We start from the raw sequence: 7,699 nt of genomic DNA, 5'->3' as shown, positions 1-7,699 counted from the left end.
TGCGAGTTCATCCCACCATCGAGTGCATTATCAGCAAACCAATAAAAGGTCACATCTGTTAGTCACAACTCTTGTGGTTAGGCTCTTATTGAACAGCAGGCTGTGTGAGAGCAGGGCGTGTGTGCTCAGTCTCGCTGTAGAGCCTACTACAGAGAGGATATGTGCTGTTAAGACAGAGTGGCAAAAACAAAATTGAGACTGTAGCTATTTTTCACATAGCTGTTCATGACAGAAATGTCTGTGGCAACATTGTGTTGTAAGTTTGCCTGCTTTTCAGTTCTCTGAGAGGATGCTGTTGGACAAGGCCATAGAAGAGCCCGTTCCTCTCTCAGAAAGCACACAGCAGTGCATTTGCACCACGCATTGTCTTTGGGGCAGAGAGTAGACACCTGTGAATTATCACTCGTCTGTGTAAGGCAAGGAGCTTTCTTCAAAAACCATATTCTTGTCTTCTTGCTTAACCCACAGCTATAAGGGGAAAAGGAGAAATTAAAGGTAATTTTTCTCATCTGTCAACCTGAACACAAGTCTTTTCAGATTCCTTTCACAGCTACCTTACTCCAATCTGGGCAAGCTGTAGGGCAAGATATACCTTATCTAACTTTGAAAGCTACGTGTGTTTTGCATAGACTCAGATAGCTAAAGTTAGGTAAAATGAATCCTACCCAAGTCTTTTATCTCTTTCTGCAGGGCTAATATTTCTAGTTGTCTTTCTTGTCTGCCCTTGCCATATATTAAAGTCTTCCCAGTACCTGTGCTCCTGCATAACATAACTAGGGGCCCTCACTCTTAGAGACAAAGACTATTTTCTTTCCGCAGAATCCTTACTTCTTGCTAATGAGGAAATTAAAGAGGACCTCTCCTTTCCTTCTGGTATGGTTGCAGAGGTCTTTTCAGCTCTTTCCTTCCTCCTCTCTCACAACAAGAGTCCAGCAATACCTCAGGATGGTCACAGTTAAGTCTGTGGCAATGATGTCCCTCAGTGGTGGCCCTTAAGCTAGAACCACATGGGTATGGCAAACAACTTTTCCTTCATAAACCTAATGCAGGAATTTGTCCTACACTTGAAATGTATTGTCACATTTTGATTCATAACCATGTGCATAAAAATTTGGGGGAAAATGTCAGCTTGTGGGATGGTGTTTGGTTTTTTCCAGAAAACCTGGCAATTTCTTTCAAGTGGAGCATGCCACCTGAACAAATATGTCAGGTCACCAGACTCTTCACCTGAGAATTCCTTAGGATTTTTGCTGGCCCATGGAGAACAGTTCAAGTACAGTAAGTTACATCCTTGCTTTGCAATGGATCTACCCAGAGTGGTGGTCACTTCCCAGCTATACCATGAGCTGAGATCACCAAACTCCAGCAATGCTGTCTGTGAATAATAAGTAACTGTTGGCTTGAAAAGCAGGCGCAGAATGAATGACAATATTCACTTTTAATTATTAGTAGATTAACCTCTTTTATATTCTGGGTAGATATCAACTGTCATCATATGACACATGAGTCTGGGACGTGAAATATGTTTTTGTATGTGTTCATATAGCTTGCAGTAAAGTCATGTCTGCAATCCCTAGGTAATGATTTCGTACCCTAACTAGTAGAAGGAATGGACAGCAGGTAAGATTCACAGCACCTCAGTGAGTCTTTGTTTTAAACATCTGGAGACAGAAAAAAAGAGACATGAGAATACCTCTCCTACAAACACATATGGCAGCTATTCTTATCTAAGCTATCTATGAATATCGGCACAACTTAAAAGTGTTAAAACAGTTTTAACCGTTAACTTGAAAGTGTTAAAGGATTCCAGCATGAACTAATGGATAAACATACTGCTTTCAGAGTATCACCAGCTTTTCTCATTCTGAGACAGATGCGACTCAGTTTTAAAGTTATGATTTGAATTCTCTTAACAAGGAGTGCATCAGATTACCAAGCTTCACCATGTATGGTGAATAATTCCCAAAAGGCTCTTAAACAGTTAGGAAAATGACACCATTTAACCAATTTGGTCTGTCTCCTTTAAGCACTTAAACGTCTCAAGTGTTCTCAATTAATGAGTAGCTCTCCAAAAGTCAGCGTAACTATTTGACTTACATGTTCCATGCGATTGCTCCCTGATTGCAACTAATTGCGGCTGTTAATCTCTTTCAGGACCCCGAATTACAAGTGGTTTATTTCAGCAGTTTCCTGTCTGATACCTTCTATAGGCTGTGACAGCAGAACACGGCAAACTGCACGGCGCTGCAGCCGCCAGAGGAACCTTGAACCATGAGATCAAAATAAAACAAACCCTAACTTTACAGGGCACATCCCTTCGCCCGTGCGTTGGCTGGGAGCGCTCCGAGCCAGGCCGGCCAGGAGCCGGCGGAGCTCCAGCATCTCCGGGAGCGCCCCGCGGGACCGGCCGCCCTTCCCCGGCACGGGCCTCCCCAGCTCTCCATCCTTCGCGCTGCCTTTCTTTCGCTTAAGGTCAGGAGAATTCAAACTTCCTGAGCGCGGCGGGGAGGGCAGGGGCCGGGGAATAAGGCAGGGGCCGGAGGAATAAGGCAGCAGCCGGGGAAGGCAGACGCGGCTCTCCGCTCCGCCCGGCCCGGCCCGGCCGGCTCTCGTCTGGGCGGGGAGGAGCCAGCCCGGGGCAGGCTGGAGCAGCAAGGGCTGGCCGGCCGCCAGGAAGTGTAAAATCCTGGCCGGTGGGTGGCAAATTTCGCCAGATCGCGGCGAGGAGGCAGCGCGTCCGTCCGTGTGTCCGTCTGTGCGGGCGGCGGGCGCGGGGAGCCGCAGCCCCGGAGCTCGGGAGCCCCGGAGTCCCGCAGCCCGGCCCGGTGAGTGCAGCCCGAGCTCGGGCGCCGGCCCCGCTCGGCCGGGCTGGGGCAGCGCGGTGCTCGGGGATGGGTAGCGGGGGCGCTGCGGGAGGGAGCGGAGCGGGCCCGGCCGGCTCCCCGCTCCGCAGCGCAGGCAGGAGACCCGGGTAAGTGCTCCATTTGAAAATATTAAAAATAGACCCTCCGGCTCCATAGCGCTGCCGAGTGAGTCATTTCCAAACCAAATGGCTCAGTCTAACCCTTCCCCCCAGGAGATGCAATAATTCTGAAACCGGGGCGGAGGGAAAGAGATTCTTCTCCCGTCCTTCTCTAAGTAAATTGAATTAGCACGTAGAGGAGACAAAAGCCGTAAGAGTAGCTGGCCACCTGTTTAACAAAGTGAAGCGTAGCTCCATCCCTTTCTCTCTTCCCTTGTTGTACCTCTCCCGTGCTGATGCCGCCCATCTTTCCCCAGCGTACCTTCGGAACCTCTCTGCCCTGGGAACATTTACAGTGCTTTCCACTTTCGTGGGCATATTCTACTTTCCTTCCGCTGCCAAACACATTCAGTGCCACCGTCTACGCCATGGGACATCAGCCACAGCCGCACGTCATTCCAGCAGTGACCCCAGTCAATGCAGCTCCTGGCTGTCTATGCTGACAAGACTAGTCCAAAGCACAGCTATTTTTTTCCGCCTTTTCCAGTCATATGATGATTTGTTCATGTAAGTGAGCTGTCTTGACTGGAGGGATATTTTGTTTGTCAAAAACAAGTGCTGAGTGTATTTATAGGCAATGCTGCAATTTTGTGGTGTGAAAGATCTCGGTTATGCAGAACTCGTCGGTACCTGGATCAGCATGCAAGACCTGTTTACATCTCCCATATACTGTGTGTGTGCATGTTTAACGTATATACCCATAGATCATATTTCATGGTGAGGCAGCATGCACAGAGCACAGGAGCTGATGGGCAGGTTACATATTTCTGTTTTTTAGACAGATGCCACAGTCCAGCTGTGCAGTGTAGCTCTAAATCAGAGGAGACAAGACACTGTGGTCTACTACTGAACTGACTTTCCCAAAAACCCCCTAGCTGCAAGTAAAATCCTATCCTCTTACCTCTGTGAAGAACTTTGTAAGCATTTTGACAACAAAAAATGACCTACAGTTGAAAATCTGTGCAGTAAATTATGTCAGCTGTTCTACAGCCATGACAAGGATGTTAGGTTTGAGAACATGATCTGTGGGAGAAACCCAAAATTTAATGGCCTGTCTGTGTAGGTAAGTGGAGAATTGTGATATAAAAGCACTTGCATTCTTTTTTTGCTGCTCAGATTAAACTTCTCCTATTAAAGCTATTTATACTTTTTACAGCCAAGAGAGACCATTGTGATTGATTGACCTGTCATGTAGGGTGAAGAGTGCTAAGAAATTCCTGCAGAAGGCATGCGACTTTTAGCTGTAACATAGAAGAGATTCATGAACTTAGGGGTGCTACCAAAGTATTGAACTTACAAAATGAAAAGGTTATTCTCTTGTGTTCCAAAACACAAGAAAAAGTAGTCTTCAGATCCCAAGTAAATGCAAATTTTACAGCAATCTAGGACGAGGTATGCTCTTGATGCACAATTCATTGACATTCAGAACGGCATTCTTGCTAAGATACAACATCTGAGGCAGCAGAGTCCTTGGGCTTGGGTCAAAAATCATGTGCATTTTGATGAAGCTAAGAGGAAACATTTCCAGAGGTGGATTATTCTTGATTTTCTATGAGGGAGGTGTCCTAAATCTCTGGCTGAAGTAGCTGTCATATCAGGTGCAGTGTGTTGCGCTGGGTTCTGCGTGGATGGCACTGGCAAGCTGGCAGTGACAAGGGTGGGCAGGGAGGTACAAGTGCTCTCAACCCTTTTGGGAGTCTTTTTTTTCATATGTCAGCTTGATAGTAATATTTCGTTTCGGCAGTTTTACAGCACAGTTAAGGTGATAGTTTCGCATTTGTCTTCCGCCTTCAAGATAAAATTCTTTGTAATAATTGTATGCAGTGTGTTTATGGGTTGCCTGATATCACCTGAAACTCTGATAAGACTTTCAACGTTCACTTTCAAAGTTCAGCTGGAACACAGGTAGTTTACTGAGTCCTTACTCCCTGTTGGAGGAATTTCAATTCCTTAAATTTCCAACAGCCAAAGACAGAATAGGTGAGATATTTAACCTTTTCTTTGATGCAGCTTTTGTTCTTATGAAAAGAGTGGAGGAATTGGACTTGCATGTATCAGCAGGGATTTAAAAGTAGCAGACACATAAGTACTAGAATTTTATTCTTTTGGTAACTCGTATTCAGTGAGTTCAGTTTTCCTGTGACTTTTTTAGGTGCCTGGAGTGTTTGTGGATTTTTTTGCCCATAATGTATGGACTTTTGTACTCATTGTTTCTGCTGATGTGAGTTCAAGCATATACACTGACTAAATATGTACTGGGTTCCTGGGCCTATTCAGTAGGGCATAACAACCTGTTTTTACTGCACAAGGTGAGTTTAAGTGCTGCTCAGAAGATGGACTGAGGATTTTAGCAAAACCCCAGTTACACTACAGCTGGCTGAGGATGGGCTGTGGTGTATAAGCAGCCACTTAACTGCCACGTTTTGTAGCCCCAGGGTCAAAAATGTGGGGCATACTTAGGTTCTTCATAACAACAACAGGAATGTGAAAACAAAAATCAAACAGAAAGGAATAAGGATGAAGTACAAGAAAGCGCAAAGATAATAGATTGTCATTGTAGTTGCAGTAATTTTGTTTGCTGAGTTATTATTCGATTTTGATAAAATATGTCTTGCATGCTTTCTGATTAACATTCCTAGAAAATTAAACATGTCATTACATTTAGACTGATAATGACCATTTTGCTTCTGAAATTGCATTTTTCTCTCACTCAATGCTCTTGCCTGGCATACAATCATAGAAACATAGAATATTTTGGATTAGAAGGGACTTTAAAGATCATCTAGTTCTGAGCCCCAGGCAAGGGCAGAGACGCCTTCCACTAGACCAGGTTGCTCAGAACCCTATGCAGGCTGGCCTTGAACAATTCCAGCTCCTCTAGGCAGCCTGGTCAGTGTTTCATCACTCTCACAGTACAAAGTTTCTTCCTAATGTCTAATCTAAACCTATTTTCTTTAAAGCCATCCATTCCCCCTTCACCTATCACTGCATGCCCTTGAACACAGTTCCTCTCCAGGTCTCTTGTAAGACCCTCTTTAGGTACTGGAAAGTGCTCCAAGTCTCCCTGGAGCCTTCTCTTCCCAGGCTGAACACCCCCAGCTGTCTCACCCTGTTCCTGTAGGAATGGTACTCCACTCCTCTGATGACCTTCATGGCCCTCCTCTGGACTCCTTCCAAGGGCTCCACATCCTCAGTGTGCTGGAAGCTCCAGGACTGGATGCAGCGCTGCAGGTGGGGTCTCAGGAGAGCAGAGCAGAGGGGGAGAATCACCCCCTTTAACCTGCTGGCCATGCTGCTTTGGGGGCAGCCCAGGATAGGATTGTCTTTCTGGGCTGCAGCTGCACTTTGCTGGGTCATGTCAGGCTTCTCGTTCACCAGCACCCCCAAGTCTTCCTCAGGGCTGCTCTCAATCCATTCTTGGCCCAGCCTGCATTTGTACCTGGGGTTGCCTTGACCCAGGTGCAGAGCTGTGCAGTTTTCCTTGTTCAAATTCATGTTCAGGTTTGTCCTCAAACCTGTCAAGGTCCCACTGGCTGGCATCCCTTCCTTGCAATGTGTCGATTGCACACCACACAGCTGAGGATGTCACTGCTCAGTGCCGCTGTCCTTGTCACTGACAAGTGTTAAACTATCCCAGAACTGACCACTGCTTTCCACTTGGATAAGGAGCCATTCACTGCAACTCCTTGAGTGTGACCTTTAAGAAAGCATCCTGTGGCTTGTCTGTTCCTCTCTTGCGAATTCCCTTAGGAATTTGTTTGTGAATTTCAACACATTTGACCAAGGAAGGAATGGTCTAAAAGGTCAAATGGTCTAAATGGTCAAAGTTTATCTGAGATTTGTTAAAATATTTTTAGAGCCCATGCTGAAGGAATGGCTCTTTGTGGGTGTTATCACTTCCCACATGGGTGAAATTCAGAAGGCAGAGCAATGGTAAGTTAGTTTCTGGGTTTGAAAATGTATTTGTCAATTCAGTCCAAAGGCCTTTTCTATAGAAAGAGTTTGATAGCTTACTCATACTTGTGTCATTCAAGTGATACATTCCTGGGCTGTTTTTTCCAGAAGGGGTGCATTTACTAGGGCATCTGTTGAATGCAGGAATACTGCCAGTGGAAGGAAATAACTGTGTGTTTCCTCTTCCTTGTTTTCATGTGTGTTCCCATTTAGCTGTATTTCTTGAAAATCACCTGCTAATTGAGTTTAAGACTGCTAGGTCTGAGAACATCATGATATACTGAACTGGGGGCCTGAGATCCTGGGAGTACTGCTTTGCTATAAAATCAGCTGTGGTTTTTGGAGTGTTAACAGCTTGAGTAAAGCCTCGCTATAGAATTCGAGACAAAGCAGTGGTGATTTTACATCTGCTATGTGTTGGTGGGTGAAACTCAGAAGATGGATGCAGATAAGTTTGGTGCTTAAAAGAATCTGTGCCAGCTGCTGTGGATTAGGATGGCACTGCAGTGATCCTTTTTGAAAGGATGGTTGCTCCAGCTGTTAAGGATGCAACTTTATGGAATGCCTAAAATAGCCTAAAGCTTTCACTTGATCAGAAAATGAGGATAGATCTTATCTTTCCCCCTTCTTATCCATCCCTCCTCCCTATTGGATTGGTTTCTTATTGCACCAAAGAGGTATTTTTTCATTCTCAAACCACTCAATCAGTTTTATTTTTCTGAG

At 45.4% G+C, this 7,699-nt stretch overlaps 1 protein-coding gene across 9 annotated transcripts in view; it reads left to right on the top strand.

Annotated features, from left to right (window-relative positions):
• Positions 1-1,163: 1,163 nt before the first annotated feature.
• The window catches only part of PRR5L (proline rich 5 like), a 56,411-nt gene continuing 49,875 nt past the window's right edge, over positions 1,164-7,699 (top strand). For 4 of the 9 annotated variants that reach the window (XR_006163000.1, XR_006162998.1, XR_006162999.1 and 1 more), the window contains exon 1: positions 3,260-3,529. The gene's annotated coding sequence lies outside the window, so the exon portion shown is untranslated. Of the gene's footprint in view, positions 1,279-2,076; positions 2,473-2,798; positions 2,826-3,259; positions 3,530-3,564; positions 4,086-7,699 lie in introns of those variants that run through there. The other 5 variants (XM_033061768.2, XM_033061761.2, XM_033061762.2 and 2 more) reach the window with 4 other exon arrangements.

This window comes from Catharus ustulatus, chromosome 6 (assembly GCF_009819885.2).
Source record: "Catharus ustulatus isolate bCatUst1 chromosome 6, bCatUst1.pri.v2, whole genome shotgun sequence".
In the NCBI taxonomy this organism is placed as follows: domain Eukaryota; kingdom Metazoa; phylum Chordata; class Aves; order Passeriformes; family Turdidae; genus Catharus; species Catharus ustulatus.
The sequence above is the reverse complement of the archived record's forward strand: the minus strand, read 5'-3'. Positions and strand labels throughout refer to the sequence as shown.